Source organism: Eptesicus fuscus, chromosome 17 (genome assembly GCF_027574615.1).
Source record: "Eptesicus fuscus isolate TK198812 chromosome 17, DD_ASM_mEF_20220401, whole genome shotgun sequence".
NCBI lineage: Eukaryota > Metazoa > Chordata > Mammalia > Chiroptera > Vespertilionidae > Eptesicus > Eptesicus fuscus.
In genome coordinates this window covers 7,347,551-7,365,479 of record NC_072489.1, presented here as the reverse complement: position 1 = coordinate 7,365,479, position 17,929 = coordinate 7,347,551, and the positions used below count along the sequence as shown (strand labels likewise).

Here is a 17,929-nt window from a genome sequence, read left to right as displayed (position 1 = left end):
TTTTTGAACAAGAAAATTACAAATAAACTTGAGGTGCTTTTCAACTCTGCAAAAAACTATTATATAATTTTCAAGTAATAAAATATTTCAAAATTTGAGAAAAATTTTGAAGATAACAGAGTCAGGGAGAGTATTAAAGTTTTGTGATCTGAGAAGTAAACTGTGTGGTCCATTTACATAAATTTCTTTTTTTTTTTTTTTTTTTTTTTTTTTTTTTAATATATTTTATTGATTTTTCACAGAGAGGAAGGGAGAAGGATAGAGAGCCAGAAACATCGATGAGAGAGAAACATCGACCAGCTGCCTCCTGCACATCCCCCACCGGGGGATGTACCCGCAACCAATGTACATGCCCTTGACCGGAATCGAACCTGGGACCTTCCAGTCCGCAGACCGACGCTCTATCCACTGAGCCAAACCGGTTTCGGCATAAATTTCTTTTAAGAGTATCACTGTAATATATTTTGTGTGGGAAGGTGTGTGCTTTTAAAAATATATATATTTTTATTGATTTCAGAGAGGAAGGGAGAGGGAGAGAGAAATAGAAAATCAATGATGGGAGAGAATCATTGATTGGCTGCCTCCTGCATGCACCCCACTGGGAATCAAGCCCGCAACCTGGGCATGTGCCCTTGACTGGAATCAAACCCGGGACCCTTCAGTCTGCAGGCCGATGCTCTATCCACTGAGTCAAACCAGCTAGGGCTAGGTGTGTGCTTTTCTTAAAAAATATATTTTTATTGATTTCAGGAAGGGAAGGAATGAGAAACATCAATGATGCGAGAGCATCATTGTCCCGCTGCCTCCTACATGGGATCGAGCCTGCAACCCGGGCCTGTGCCCTGACCAGGAATCCAACCATGACCTCCTGGTTCATCAGTTGATGCTCAACCACTGAACCACGCTGACCAAGATGTAGTTAAAACTTACATTTCTCTGATGATTAGAGATGTTGAGCATCTTTTCATATGCCTATTGACCATCTGTATGTCCTCTTTGGAGGAGTGTCTATTCAGGTCCTTTGCCCATTTTTTTATTTTTATTTATTTATTTATTTATTTTATTCATTCATTCATTCATTCCCATTTTTTAAATTGAATTGTTTGTCTTCCTGGTATTGAGTTGTTTGAGGTCTTTATATATTTTGGAAATTAACCCCCATACAGCGAGCTCCCATTTAATTTTTTAAATATATATTTAAATTGATTTCAGAGAAGAAGAGAAAGTGAGAAAGAGATTGAAGTATCAAGGATGAGAGAGAATCATTGATTGGCTGCCTCCTGCTCGACTCCTACTGGGGATGGAGCCGGCAACCCGAGCAGGTTCCCTGACAGGGAATCAAACCATGAATTCCTGGTTCATAGGTTGACACTGAACCTCTGAGCCACAGGTGGGCTCCCTTTTCATTTTGTTAGTAATTTATTTTGCAATGCAGAAGCTTTTTAGTTTGATGTAGTCCCATTTGTTTATTTCCTTTGTTTCCCTTGCCCTAGGAAATGTATCAGTGAAAATTCTGCTACAAGATGTCTGAGATTTTACTGCCTATATATATATTTTTAAAAAATTATTTTATTGATTTTTTATAGAGACGAAGGGAGAGGGAGAGCTAGAAACATCAATAAGAGAGAAACATCGATCAGCTGCCTTCTGCACACACCCCACTGGGGATATGCCCACAACCAAGGTACATGCCCTTGACCGGAATCGAACCTGGGACCTGTTTCAGTCCGCAGGCCAACGCTCTATCTACTGAGCCAAACCGGTTAGGGCTGATCAGCTACCTTGATCAAGCCCACAACCCAGGCCGGGAATTGAACCGTGACCACCTGTTCATAGGTTGATGCTCAACCACTGAGCCAACGCTGGCCAGGCTCTCTTGCTGCTAATATTTACATCTCTCCTTCTTTTACTATAGAAGAATTTCCTGATGAAAATTTCTGTCCACGGTTATTGCAAAAAACCGGGCTGTTATATTTAGACTCCTGGTGACTGTCTTGTGTTCAGGTTTGGGTATTTTCTAGGTTTTGTTGGTTTATCATATAGCCTGATGCCTTCCATTACGGAATTGACTAATTCCTGTGCTTGGGGTTAAGGCTGGGCGTCAGTGCCACACCAATGAAAGCTCAGATGTGTTAATGTGCTTGCAGAATTTCCTTCCTTGTCCTTTGATTTGACATTGCTGCCTTGACAACTTCTCCTCCTGTACCTTTGTGGTTCTTACCTGCTTATAGCTGATTTCCACTCTGAAAGCACTCAGGATCCTGCAATTACTTTCACTTTTCTGACAACAAAACAGTGGGGCAGGAACTAGAGCAGATGTGGTCACTTTCAGTGACTGATGGCCACGTATCCAGAGTGGTTGGAGTGTGTGGGGACCAGGGGAGATACTGAAATGTTGGGTAGGGACAAAGCAAGAAACTGGAACTGAGGCAGAAGAGCTTTGACTATATTTCTGTTACTCTTTCCAGGGTCACGCAAGATGCAATAACCACCACGATCCCAGCTAAAAGCAAAAATTACCCTCCTCCCTGGCGGATAAATTATGCATAAGTTTTAAAAAATAAAATGATTTGGAATAATTTTAATCTACAGAAAAGTTGCGAAAATACAGGGAGCTCCTGTATACCCATCACCATTTCTTCTATACTTAATGTCTATATAACCATGGCGTATCTGTTAAACTATGAAATTCACATTGGTACAAAACTGTTAAAACGATAGACTTTAATCCGATTTTACCATTATTGTCCTACTGTTTAAAATCCAACACACTCAACATTGTGTTTAGCATACAATTTTTAAAATATTTAAAAAAAGATGTTACCGGTTTTTAGAGAGAGGGAGAGGGAGAGAGAAAAAACCAGTACAAAACATTGATGTTTGAGAGTAACATTGATTGGTTGCCCCCCATAGGAACCCACAACCTGGGCTTGTGTTAGGGGATTTTGGGGAAGATCCAAGGAAACGGAGTAAGGAAGCAGGGCAATTCCATCAGTAATTAATGTTTTATTTAGAAAGCAGGCCTAGAGATGTCATTGGAGTAGTCAGTTAGCCAGTGAAGGGCTGGCTATCTGGGTATGTTTTGTGATTGCAGTGTTTTTAGCTGTTCAGGCATGATTGTTATTTTCCTGTCCTTCCATCCGTCAGAGACCTCCTGTGTCAGTATTTTATGACATTGCTTATGTTCATCAGGGCCCCCAAGACGGCACCCACTGTGCTCTCAGGGCTGCTGTTCTTAGTGCTGCCCCTGATCATAACCGAGCTGGGAAGCTACCAGCCTCTGCTGAGACAGGACAGCTCTGGGTCCCGGATACTAATTCCTCACCAAGGGCGGGCAAGTTCAGGCTGCCTGGTCCAGAGCAAACCCCCGGTGGCCTGCCTGGAAGAGGCAGAAACCCCGGTCCCGAACTGGTGCGTGCTCCGCGGCGGCGAAGGCTTAGCAGCGACACCCTCTGCCCAGCACTTGGTCCCCGAGGACCAGAGGAGCCAAAGCCCGCACTCCCGGGGGGTCCGCGAGCGATGGGGGCGACTTAGCGGTGCGGAGTAGCGCCCCAAGGGCAGGGGACACACCTCTGTCCACTTCTCAGGCCACTGGAGCCGTTATTCGCCCCCGATTCCCTCTCCTCCTCGGCAGGAAACCGCTTTCTCCTCTCAGGCTGGTCTTGGACCCAGGAGTCCTTCGGGCTCACGGGGGGCTCTCCCCGTCAGGATTTTCAGGGACTCAGCGCTCGGGGACACCCGCCGCCCCTCCTCACCCCGCTCCCTCCACCCGCAGACCGACCCCCGGCTCCGCTCCGGGCGCGACAAAATGGCGACTTGGTGGTCCCGGTTCCCGGAAGCCCGCCGTGGAGGCCCCGCCCCGCGGCTTTCTGCGTCCTTCCGCTTCCGTCGTGGAAATAGGACTGCGTTGCGTCCTCCTGGAAAAGGTGGGGTTCCGTGGGGCAACCGGCAGGGTCCGCGCCGGCAGGCGGAAGCAGGGTGGGGGCGCGGGTTCGGGCGCCGCAGCTCCGGGGGGTGGGGGCGCGGGGCCGAGCCGGGGCCGGCGCGCCGAGAGCAGCGGCGCCGGGAGCGCCACGTGGGCGGAGGGGCCTGGCCTCCGGGAGCCCCGCCCGGGGCGCGCAGCCGGGCGTTTCCGGACGTAAACAGCCTCCCCGCCTCGCCGACGGGGGCAAAGTCCTCCTGCCGCCGGCCGCTGGGAGCTCAGAGGCTGGTGCTGGACGGGCGAGGCCGGAGTGGGGACTCGAACCCCGAGCCAAGAGGGTTCTTGGCTTCCCTGCAGGAAAGAATTCAAGACCCGAGCCAGCCAGAGTTCAAGTAGAAAAGCGGGTTTACTGAGCCGAGAGGCTAAGCAAGAAAGGCCACCCATAGCGAAGCAGACCCTCCTTCTCGAGAGGTTGAGCTGATGTCTGTAGTTTCTATGGCAAATTGCTGGTGTGGGGAGATGGAGAGTGGGGACAACCTTGGGATTAACTTTGAGCTTCACAAGGCACCTGTCGTGGCCGGGAGGCAGTGTGTGTTGGCTGCACCTCTGGTCGGCCGAGTCGCGTGTCAGGAAGCATGTGACAAGCCCTGACCTGACTTTGTAGTTAATTTATATGGTTCTCATCGCCCTCCTCTATTTTACCCCCTCAGATGTTTTATTCCCAGACTCTTAAGGAGTTGTTGAAGAATGAAGGCTCGTTTTCTGGAACTTCTTTGAAGCCGAGAAAGGGTTGTAGATCCTGCCTGTTTGGAAGAAAACTCTGGGACTGTTACCGGGTCGGGCTGCCTGTCGCTGTGTCCAGTAAGGAAGGCAGAGTGAAATCATTGGGCGTTTATTGAGAAGGCCAGCCGACCAAGAAGACGGGGCGCTTCCAAGCATCAAATCCTGCCTCCCAGCAAGATTCTGGGGACAGGGTTATAAAGGGGAAGGGGCTGGGGTGAGGAATGCGGCCAAGTGCAGGCCTGGGGGTCCCTAGACGGCAGCTATTGTAATTAGTCATCAGGCGATGAGATGATGTTTTGACTCCTGGTGGGTAGGCCTGACCCTGCTTCTCGGTTCTGCTTGCTGGATTCACAGCTGAGTCACCTCCTCAATTGCTTCACACGGGCCTGGAAAAGGAAACTTTAAGAAAAACAACCTATTCACATCCGAGAAACTTAACCCCCTATTCACATAAGTATATGTGTTCTAAGATTTAAAATAATATGACTACTTTTCAGCTTAAGTCAGGTGCTCTACCTATCCGATTATAGGTCCCCCCTGTCAGAAGCCTGTTCTAGGGGCAGAGGAGGCCGGGGTGATTCGGTCCTTGGAAGTGGTTGGAAGCCTTCACGACCATCTTAACATGGAACCTCTTCAGCTGTAGTCTCTGAGCCGTAGAGGGAGCCTACTAGGCATTTAGTTTACAAACAGGAAACACATCAATGGTAGAGGCAGTAGAAGGCCAGGTATATCTGCTCTCAGTACTGATCAGAGCAAACCTGTTCGTCTGTGAGTCTTTTAAGACTGTCAGTTGAGAAGACGTGCAGGTCAGCAATTTTCAACGTTTTCCTTCTCATGGCACACTTAAACTAATTACTAAAATTCTGTGGCACACCAAAAATATATTTTTTACTGATCTGACAAAAAATTATGTATAATTTTGATTCAATCATATGATGTTGAACAGCTATTGTTATATTGGCTGTTATTTATTTTAAAATATTTTATTGATTTCAGAGAGGAAGGGAGAAGGAGAGAGAGATAGAAATATCAATTAAGAGAGAGAATCATTGATCAGCTGCCTCCTGCACACCCCCCACCGGGGATCAAGCCCGCAACCCGGGCATGTACCCTGACTGGAATCGAACTCGGGACTGTAAAGTCTGCAGGCTGATGCTCTATCCACTGAGCCAAACCGGCTAGGGCTGTTATTTTTTATTTGACGATCTAAGGGGAAAGAAAGAGGTCAGTGCACCTGACTAAATAGGTATTGCATGTTTTAAAAATTCTTGTGGCACACCGGTTGAAAATCTCTGCTGTAGATGAAAGGCCCAGAGCTTCATTTTTGCTGGAATGAAGGCAAGCAGTGACAATCCACAGAGTTCCCTGGTCAGAAGTCCCTAAGGAATGTCCTGACACCAGCCAGCTCTCTGGGTGGCTTACTCAGCATCAGTCACTGGTACTGTGTAAGCATGAGCTGTTGTGATGACTTCTCTAAAGTTTATATTGTGTCGTCTAGCTGGGGTCTGTAAGTGCAAGGCTCGAAAAATAAACAAGCTAACCAGTTTTAGTTCTCAACAATACCAAGGCAAAGAATGGGAGAAAAATGAAACACTGGTTCAGAGGGCTGTAGCTAAACACTTTCATTAGAAACATTCAGGATCCAGTCCAGCCCGCAGATGAGATTTTAAAGACAATTAACTGAACTAAAATTTAATATCCACAATTATGGTTTCTATTGAAACATTTTTCTCTCTAAAATCACCCTTATTTTATCAAATGACTAGAGGCTCGATGCATGAAATTCGTGCAAGGGGCTCGGCCCTCACAGCCCCAGCTTAGTCCAGAGGTCATTCTCCAGTTCGGTCTAATTAGCATATTAGCTCTTTATTATATAGGATAGCCAAGTTAAGACTTAATTTATTGTATAAATCCAGTTTCAGTGAATTTGGTCTGTTATTTGTATAAGTACAACAAGAACAGTAATTCATCATATAGGCTTTGCTGGAATTTCATAAGGAGTATTCAAATTGAATTTTACCCTTGCAGGGCTAAGAAGCTGAGCCACATAGTTGCCATCAGCACTTGCTTGCAATACCTCTTGATTTGGGTGAATTTCCCAGGTACTCTATCCACTGAGCCAAACCGGTTTCGGCATTTCTCAGGTACTCTAGATCCCCATAATGTCTTGAGTTTCTTCCTTTGCCATCTCTCAGGAAATCAACATTTATTCCAAACCTGGAAAGACTGCCATGGACCATATAAGTAAGGTACCAGGTAGTTTCTCCAAGGAACTTTTATTGGCTTCCAAAGTCAATCTTAATTCCTTAAAGCTTTCTGGTGACATCCAGAGTCTATGCATGTCCCTCTCAAACATGACATTCAGTCAGAGTTTTGGTAATAAACAATTTCCAGTTGTGTTCTGTTATAAAAACAATATATTCCTATTGAATTTATGGAAACAAGCATATTACCATGAAAATAATAATGCTCATTCAGAGCCTCCTAGAGGGATCAGCTAGGAAGAAAAATATAAATGTTTTGTCCTGGCCAGTGTTGCTAAGTGGTTAGAGCATTGGCCTTCCGAAGGGTCAAGGGTTCTATTCCAGTTAAGGGCATGTATCTGGGTTGCAGGTTCCCTGCCCTAGTTGGGGCATGTGTGGGAGGCAACCGATTGATGTGATTCTCTCACAACAATGTTTTTCTCTTTCCTCTTTCCCCCTCTCTCCTCCTTTCCACTCTCTCTAAAATCAATGAAAAAAAAAAATCCAATGGGGATTTAAAAAATAAAGTTTCAGTGTTGTTTACAAAGGTTTAATTTACTTAATTGCCCAAGTCATAGGTAGTTTAAAAGAAAACAAGTTTTCTTATATTTGGAAAACAAATGATTAAAAATTAGCAATATTTCCAGCAAAAAGTTATAAAAATTATAATCATTCTCAGTACATTTAGTCCCATATAACTAATTCTTGTCTATTTTGATCCTTTGCCAGTTCATGAATCCAGTTATTCCTTAGAGCTTTATACATTTTCATCCAGTTAAAGGTATGATCTAAAAGCTTATTCTCTGAAAACTCTGTTTTAGAGTAAGTCAGAGTCCTTTTCATGGATCTTTCTGAAAAATTCTTGCAAAAGCATCAGAGTAAAACAGTGTCTGTAAATGACAAAACTTAAAGTGACATGGTTATAGATCTGATTATAATGTAATTGACAATTTTGATTTTCTGTAACATAAAATGCAGGTTAGCAGAACTTCAGTTTTTAGGCTTCAGAAAATTGTTTTCTTAAGTAATGAAGGACCTGGTTAAGATGACAGATGATTATTTTTTAAGAAAATATGTTTTTATTGGTTTTAGACAGAGAAGAAAGGAGAGAGATAGAGAGAGAAAAATCCATGTGAGAGAGAAACATACACTGAGTGGCCAGATTATTATGATCTCTGAACGCATAATAATCTGGCCACTCAGTGTATATCCTATATAATAAAAGGCTAATATGCAAATTGTCCCCTAGACCAGGAGTTCGACCAGCAGGCAGGCCGGCCAACCACCCATGTCCCCTCCCCCTGGCCAGGCTGGCCGGACCCCACCCATGCAGGAATTCATGCACTGGGCCTCTATATATATATATATATATACTGAGTAGCCATATTATTATGCGTTCAGAGATCATAATAATCTGGCCACTCAGTGTATGTGGATCCTTTCATCAGTACTGCACTGTATTCATTGTAACTCTTATGCTGATTCCTAAAATTGGGTAGTATGAGTTCAACTTTATTCACCTTTTTCAATTTTTTTTTGGCTATTCTAGCCCCTTTGCCTTTCCATAGAAATTTTAGAATACATTTGTCTATACCTATAAAAAATATTGGTGAGATTTTAAAAGGAAAAGTGTTAAACCTATGTAGTATACCATTTTGGGAAAAATTGACTTTTTTGTTATGTTGAGTGTTCCAATATGTGAACACAGCATGTCTGTTCATTTACTTAGAACTTCTTGGATTTTTAAAAATGATCATTGTGCCGAAACCGGTTTGGCTCAGTGGATAGAGCATCGGCCTGCGGACTCAAGGGTCCCGGGTTCGATTCTGGTTGGGGGCATGTACCTTGGTTGCGGGCACATCCCTAGTGGGGGGTGTGCAGGAGGTAGCTGATCGATGTTTCTCTTTCATTGATGTTTCTAACTCTCTATCCCCCTCCCTTCCTCTCTGTAAAAAATAAATAAAAAAAAATGATCATTGTGTAGTGTTTAGAATATAAGTACTGCATGTTTTATTAGATAACTATGTAATTTTAATCTTTTTGAGCTGTCATAAGTGTTACTGTATTTTAAACTTAGATTTCCACATATTATATTGCCATTATATAGAAACTAGAGGCCCAGTGTACAAATTCATGCATGGGTGGAGTCCCTTGGCATGGCCTGCAGGGATTGGGCCGAAACTGGGAGTCCAACGCTGCCTGCTGCTCCTGCCTGCTGCTCCCGCTCATCCTGACCCCGCTGCGCCTGCCGCGGGCTCACGCCCAGTCAGTCCTGATTGGGAGAGGCTCAGGCTGCTGTAGTGGGTGCTTTCTAGCCATGAGCCCTACGTCTGGTGCCTGTCCAGATGGGGGTGGGAGTGGGGGCTGGGATCTGAATCCTTCCCGCTGACATTCACACCGGTTGTTGGGAGCCACCTGGTGGCTGCTTTTATATCGTTTCTTCCTTGCGGAGTGTTTAGGGAGGGGAAGTGGTCGTGGTGCCCGAGGCTACTTCCGGGAGGCCGGTGGCACTGTTGGGATCATGCCCCTGGCGCCTGGGCCATCGGTGCCTGGCCTGTTCTCCAGAGATTGGACCTGCAGGACTACTGAGGGAGTGAGTGGCTGCCGTTGGGCTGGTGGGCTGCTGGGATGGGTTGGTCAGCTGAGCGGCGCTCCCGCTGTGGGAGAGCACTGACCACCAGGGGGCAGCTCTTGTGTTGAGCATCTGCCCCCTGGTGGTCAGTGTGCATCATAGCTTAGGCTTTTATATATAAAGATACATTTGATTTTTGTATATTGATCTTGTAGTCTGACTGTGCTTAACTTATTAGTTCTAGGAACTTGGGGGGGGGTATGTTTCTTAGGATTTTCTTATAGCATGTCATGCTATCAGCAAAAGGAATAGTTTTAATTGCCTTATTTCACTGAATTGGACTTAAAATATGATATTGAATTAGAGTGGTGAAGTGGACATCCTTTCCTTGTTCCTGATCTCGGGGAGAAGCATGCACTTTTTCACTAAGTATGGATTGTAGATGCTCTTTATCAAGTTGAGATGGTTCCCCTCTATTTCTAACTTACTGAGAGTTTCTATCATGAATGTGTGGTGTTGCATTTTGTTGAATGCTTTTTCTGTGTCAATTCATATAATTATTATATAGTATTTCCTCTTTAGCCTGTTGATATGCTGCATTACATTGATTTGCAAATGTGCAAACTAGCCTTGCACATTCCAATCTCTACTTGGTCATGATGTATAATTATTTTTCAATATTATTGGTTCTGTTTGCTAATATTTTGAGAAGGATTTACATCTATATTTATGAGGGATACTGACCTCATTAAATGAATTGGGGGAAATGTTCAAAATCGATTGTATAAAATTGATTTTAACTCTTCTGTAAATATTTGATATAATTTTTTAGGGAAACCATCTGGGTCTGGAGATTTTGAGGGGAGTCTTAATTACAAATTCAATTCCTTTAGTAAGCATAGGGCGGTTCAAATAATCTGTTTCATGTTGGGTGAGCTGTGGTAGTAGGCTTTTGAGGGATTGGTACATTTTATCTAAGTTCTTAAGCTTATGTGAGTAGTCTGTATAGTTTTCCCATATTGACCTTTGTAATTATTTTGCCCAAACTGGAATCTTTTCCGTCAGTATTTCTTCAGATACTTTTAGCTCCACATTCTTTCTCCTTCCCTTCGGGGACCCTCATGACATGAAAGGGCGATCGTTTGTTGCAGTTCCACAGATCCTGAGGCTCTGTTCATTTTCTTGCTGCTATGTTTTCTCTTTCACATTGGGTGATTTCTATTATTTAACATTTAAGTTCACTGATACATTCCCCCGCACTCCCCGCCCCCCCCATTCAGATTTTGAGCACATCTAGTGAGCTTTTTATTTTGGTAATTACATTTTTCAGTTCTAGAATTTCTTTTTTTAATTTTAAAGGGCAAAGTTTAATAATACTTAATAAGCAAGACCTTTCACAAGAATTTTAGATATGAATCCTACTTCTAATGTTTCAGTTAATGTCAAAAGTTGTTTCAGATTATGCTTTCCAAGTTAAGAATAATATACCAAATAATCCAATCTGTAAATTTTTACTGGCTAAGAATAACTTCTATCAAAGGTTTTTATTAAGTTGTAAATAAGGAAACTAAAAATAATAGGGAAATGTAAAATGTTGCAACACTTTAACCCTCTACTTATTACAAGGGGTACAAAAAAAAGGAATGTAATCACTTTGAATTCCAATTACAGCAGAACCCTTTATTTTACTGGTTTTGGATAGGGGGTCTTTTGAGAAAAAATATTCAACAGCAAAATTTTATTAATTAAACCATATTCCACACATCATGATACTATGTGCCACATAGCCATTTTAGATGATGGGGAGAGAACTGGGGAAAAAGTTGTGCAATTCCCAAGAGTAGAGTTACTGGTATCCTGAATGAAAACTGGAAATGTGAGTATATGCCTTATAAACAGAGGCACAGAAATTTCTGTAACAGTATAGGAAATTTGAAATCATTATCAGGATTAAAAAGAGTGTTGTAAAAATATTTCAAAACCAAAATCAAGTTTTGCTTACTCGCTTTTAAAATTATTGTTTATTAACTTAAGAGAAATTCTTTGAAGAATATTAAATTGGTGCCCCTATTTCACCACCCCATTTCGGCTGTGCTGTATTTTACTGAGATGGTGGCAATCCTTCCCCCATCTATACTGCTCTGCCATCTAGTGGCAGTTTTTTAACCTGCAACAGATACACTTGACTCAGCTCTGGTAACTGTAATAGATGTTGATGGTTTGTCATATAGTCATTTTGTCAAGTCATTTGCAAATGTATTTGGTATACTCCATACCACTAGTCAAATATTGACTGTTTATTTATCAACAAAAAAAGTCAAAACATAAAAATAAACCTCTTATGTGTTACACTAACTACTTTCCAGTGAATCTCTGAATTCCCCATTTACTCCATCTTACCCACTAGTTATATGGATAGTGATGTACCAAGGAAAAGTAAGAATTGCAAACTTCTATAAGCCGTGGTGAAATATAATTCTCAATTGAAGATGATGATCTGGATCACTATGCGGTGTCTCCACTCCTGTCTACTTACAAGTTCTTGGATGTGGCCTACCAAAACATCTAGCAGCATGGAAGCAAAAAATGAACCCCTGTACTTGCTTCAGCAGCACATCCTATCTAATAAAAGGGTAATATGCAAATCAATTGTCACTCCATCACAAAGATGGTGGCGCCCATAGTCACAAGATGGCGGCGCCCAGTCCCCTCAGCCTCGCCGGAGTCACCTAGTCCTGGGGGGGCTGCCGCTGAGAACAGGCAGCGTGAGCAGCCTGGCAGAATGCTTGCTTCATCGCCGTGGTGACACCCGACCGCGGAGGGCCTCTGGGGGACAGCGGGGCCGGCCTGAAGCCTCCGCGGCCGAGAGCAGGCCCAGAGAGGAGAAGGCGGGTCCGCCTCCCACGGAAGCAGCGCGGCCCCCTCCCGGTGCCCACGCTCGCTTCTGCCTCCCGTAGAAGCAGCACGTCTCCTGGCAGCATGCTGCGGTTCCTGCCGGCTCCCGCGGAAGTGGCGGGCGGCCACTGCTCACGATACTGCACGATGGGCTACAGTATACTAAAATTGGAATGAAGATTAGCATGCCCCTGCACAAGGATGACATGCAGATTTGTGAAGCGTTCCATATTTAAAACAAAACAAAACTGATGAATACCTTTCTATCAAGTTGTAAATAAAACAGCAAGTATTATTGTCAACATGCATCTTAATTTTATTTTTTTATTATATTTTTATTGATTTCAGAGAGGAATGGAGAGGGAGAGATAGAAACATCAATAATTAGAATCATTGATCGGCTGCCTCCTGCACGCTCCCCACTGGAATAGAGCTGGCAACCTGGGCCTGTGCCCTGACCGGGAATCAAATGCTGACCTCCTGGCTCCTAGGTTGACGCTCAACCACCGAGCCACACTGGCCAGGCGTGTCTTTTAAATCTTTTTTTTTTTTTTTTTTTTTTTTTTTTTTAAATATATTTTATTTATTTTTTACAGAGAGGAAGGGAGAGGGATAGAGAACTAGAAACATCGATGAGAGAGAATCATCGACCAGCTGCCTCCTGCACATACCAGGGATGTGCCCGCAGCCAATGTACATGCCCTTGACTGAATCGAACCTGGGACCTTTCAGTCCGCAGACCGACGCTCTCTCCATTGAGCCAAACCGGTTTTGGCATCTTTTAAATCTTTTGGAACTTGCTTTATGGCCCAAAACTTTCAACTTGAAAAGAACTTGTATCGTGCTGTTGTTGAGTGGAGTGTTCTAGAAACATGTTAGTTAATTGAAAATCTTATATATCTTTACTGATTTTCTATCCATTTGTGGTATAGATTACTTAGGTATTGAAATACATAATTGAAAATTTGCCTATATTATAATTTTACTCATTTTTATTTTATGAATGTTGAACCTCTGTTATATTTGCTTTGCTGTTGGATTATCAAATGCCAAGATACAGAAGTCTCTCCCTTGGGGCCAATTTCTGCAGGGAATAAACTCCCTGTCTCTTGCTGGAGGGTAAATCCCTGGTTGACAGTGCATGGGATTGGGGAAGAGGGAATGTTTGTATGGGATGAGAGAAATGTTCCAACTGTCATTAATTTTACTGCTTTCCCTCCATATCTCCCATTCTCATTAGGCATTCCTGAGCCTGCAGCCAAACTGGTTCCTTCTAATCCTTATCTTCATAGGCAAGCAGTTATCAATGGTGTCTGCTTCTGATACAATAGCTATCCTCCTTCCGTCTTCAAATTTTTGTTGAGATCTCGTTTGTTTATGGTCTTTTTCCTCTTTATTGCTGTGGTTTTATAAATTAAAATATTGTTCCCTAGCATTTTAATTGCGGTTCAGGGGACCAGACATGTTTAACAAAAGCACATTTCCTAGTCTTTTCTCTGCTAGCCATTTTGCTTACCTGACCAAACCATGACATTTCTGTAGTCCTTGCTGATCAGTTGCCACACGCTTCTTATATATTAGCTTTTCCCAGTTCACTCTTTTTTTCCAGTTCTATCTCTTATACCTACTTGATACCACCTGCTCTCAGGTACCAATCCAATGCCAGTTTTACTCTGGCGACCATGTTTCTTTGGACTTCCCCTTGCTTTCATTACCGAGGGTTCAGCCTGGCACTCCAGCTGTTACGAACCCTTCTCATCAATAAAAATACAACGAGGAAGGCTATGGAGCTGCAAAAGTGAACTTCTATGTTTCTGGCTGTCAGTGTGAGGCACCGGGAAGGAAGAATTAAAAAGAATCTAATTTGGAACTGTCACTACAAGTAGTAATCACATAATCACCAGTATCTTGACCTGAAGACATACAATCCATAAAGAAAGCAAAGCCCTAGCTGGTTTGGCTCAGTGGATAGAGGGTCGGCCTGTGGACTCAAGAGTCTCAGGTTCGATTCCGGTCAAGGGCACATGCCCGGGTTGCAAATGCCATTGAATAGGTAAGAATTTTAAGAATTGTAGCCCTAACTGGTTTGGCTCAGTGGATAGAGTGTTGGCTGCGAACTGAAGGGTCCCATGTTCCATTCCGGTCAAGGGCATGTACCTTGGTTGCGGGCACATCCTTAGTAGGGGGTGTGCAGGAGGCAGCTGATTGATGTTTCTCTCTCATTGATATTTCTAACTCTCTATCCCTCTCCCTTCCTCTCTGTAAAAATCCAATAAAATATATTTAAAAAAAAAAAGAATTTTAAGAATTGTAAATGCTTGTCTCAAGTACTCAATAAAAAAATAATAAATTGTAACCTGGATCCTTGGCTAAAGTAGTGAATTACCAATTGAACATAATAATTACTGAGACTGATACAGTTGTAATTAACTATTAATAACTGGAAAGGAGCAAATGGAAGGCCAAAAATTATGGCCAAATATTGCCAGGAAACTGCAGTTTAACACTCTCCAGGTCTGTTCCCCACAGATCTTGGGGGAAGGAACTGGACAAAGGAAGAACAGAGGCATGCCCAGTAAAGTCTGGGTGACATAGGGAAAGTACTTGTCTGTCAGACACACCTGGGAACAGGTTTTTGGCCAGAGTAGGCATGACCACTGCAAGCATGGGAAGGCTTGAGATAATCTCTTAAAGGATTTTGCTCTCTTGCCTTTTGGTCTACCTGTCTCTTGCATTCCTGACTGCAGGACTCTCATGCTCCTGCATTTGCCCACAAGGTCTATGGCCAGGCCATGTGATCCCCACACACAGTGGACAAATGGACTGCAACTAGCTTAATGTTAAACTGGAATGGAAACTCTGGCTTTGCTTCTAGCTCTACTGAATCCCCAACTGCACCTCTTCCAGGACTGGATTAAGGAAAATGGGACTTTGAATCCCAGGGATGTAATTCCATGCAAATAAAGCTTTCTACCACATCTCATTTTCCTGTGGGGGCTTCCAAAAATGCTTATTCCAGTGGCACCCCAAGAATTCCATTCCCACTAGCAATGGAGAGAACCCATCCACTCATTTCTCCGATAGCAAAACTACCCAAAGGTCCTGTTCAAAATAAACAAGAACTAGGAGCAACCCTTGAACTCTGAAAAGGAATGAGTTTTCAGCAATTCTAATAAATCAACCAGAAGTTTTTCCCCTCACAATCCATGGCATCTTAAGATCTGATGAAATGTGACATATCCTATTCTATTTTTTTAAAAAATATTTTATTGATTTTTTACAGAGAGGAAGGGAGAGGGATAGAGAGAAACATTGATGAGAAACATCGATCAGCTGCCTCCTGCACACCCCCTACTGGGGATGTGCCCATAACCAAGGTACATGCCCTTGAACGGAATTGAACCTGGGACCCTTTGGTCTGCAGGCCGACGCTCTGTCCACTGAGCCAAACCGGCCAGGGCTGTTTTTTTTTTTTAAATGCATGTGTTTCTTTTTCTAATAAACTAGGGGCCCGGTGCATGAAATTCATGCACTGGGGGGGGGAGGGGGAGCGTTCCTCAGCCCAGCCTGCCCCCTCTCACATACTGGGAGCCCTCAGGGGATGTCCTACTGACAGCTGGTCAGGGGAAGGCACAAGCCCATCACCCCGCTGCTGCAGCCACTGCCAGTCACCGCAGCCACCAAGGTGTTTTCATCAACACGGACTCCAGTCCCTTCACCATGAAAAAATGATAACTTTCTTTAGGCATTTTCAAGATATGTCTTTCATAGGATATGACATTTTTTTTTTTATCCTCACCTGAGGATATGTTTCCATTGATTTTTAGAGAGTGTGGAAAAGAAAGGGAAAGACAGAGAAAAACATCAAAGTGAGAGGAACACTTTGATTGGTTGCCTCCTTCATGAGCCCTGACCTGGGCCCCAGCCAGGGAGGAGCCTGCAACCTAGGTACATGCCCTTGATCAGAATCGAACCTGGACCCTGCAGTCGGTAGGCCTTGGCATTATCCACTGAGCCAAACCGGCTAGGGCAGGATATGACATTTCTTAGCCCTCCAGCAGTGGACCTTCGTTTTTTTCTCCAGGAGTGTGGTGGAAAACCCTCAATCACCTTTTTGGATTCTTATACCCAAGTTACTAAGAATATTACCAGTGGCATACAGGAAGCTTAGCCAATGTGCAGTCAGAAAAGGTGTTTCCTCTAGTTCACACCAATTGCCGATTGCCTCCGATTGCTGGCTCCGCCTCTGCCAAGACCTAAAGCCTCGGGGCCTGGGCCAGGCCCCCCTAGCTCCCTCTGATCGCTGGCTCCACCCCTGCCCAGGAGCCCCCGGCTCAGGCCCTTCCCAGGTTGCTCAGGACCCACGTGGGGCCTACCTCGGAGTGACCTGGGTGCTGAGAAAGTTCCCGGGACCCAGGCTGCTGGGTGCCTACATATGCAAATTAACTTCCATCTTTGTTGGGTTATTTTGCATACTCACTGTCTGTGGTCATAGCTGAGGTACAGTCAATTTACATGTTTGTCTATTATTAGGTACTAGTAACCCATTTGCAGGAAGAATCCTGCAAGCGGCCACTGCTGAGGCGTGTGCTGCCGCCACCATTGCTTCCACCGTGCCCGTACCCATGTGCCGCTGCCGCCCGGCCCGCTCCGCCCCCGCTCCGCCCCGCCCCGCCCGGGCTTTCCCTCTGGCAGCCACCTTGCTTTCCGCTTTTCCTCCCTCTTCCTTCTAAGTTGTCTTCAGTCTTCACTCCTCCCTCCCTCATTGTATGCAAATTAACCGCCATCTTTGTTGGGTAATTTGCATACTCACCCTGATTGGCTGGTGGGCATGGTTTGGGCGTAGCGAAGGTGCGGTCAATTTGCATATTACTATTTTATTAGGTAGGATGATTGGTTTCTCTAAACTTCCTTCCCATAATCAGTAACATGCTCCCCAAGGACTAATCACATTTCAATTGTATTAAGGAAGGTAATGCTTACAAGAGAATAGTAAAAACTAAACATAGTTAAAAACATTGGTAACTTAAGGTATGTGTAAGAGGAAATCTGGAAAAACAGGCTTTTTTATACCCACTTGAGACTTTGGGTATAAAAGCTCAGTCATTACCCTAATCATTCCATATGGACTGCTATGGGTTGGAGTCAAATATTCTGGACTGTCTTTAAGTAGGGTAAATGTTATAATCTGTCACCCTCCTTCATCTTTAATGGAGATTAGCTATGTATACCTCCCCTGCTATCTACATCCAGTTAACTGGGTTAGGTTGCCTTTGGCTGGATATATCAGTTATAATATCACTTCTCAGGCTAGTAAACAAAGCATGCATATTTTCCTTGATATTTTTCACATATGGATACTAATCACTGGAGAAAAACAGATTTGGATCATTGGGCAGCCTCCAGAACACTGCTAAAGGACTCATTAACCATCATTTAGAAATTTGGAGCTGCAATTAAGAGCTCATTGTATAGTAACTTTCAATTTAGTTTTGTATATACAATCCCTTTGCT

At 43.8% G+C, this 17,929-nt stretch overlaps 1 pseudogene; it reads left to right on the top strand.

The window, feature by feature from the left end:
• The first annotated feature begins 12,556 nt into the window (after window positions 1-12,556).
• LOC114234307 (U6 spliceosomal RNA) lies at window positions 12,557-12,651 on the top strand (annotated as a pseudogene).
• The last annotated feature ends 5,278 nt before the right edge of the window (window positions 12,652-17,929 follow it).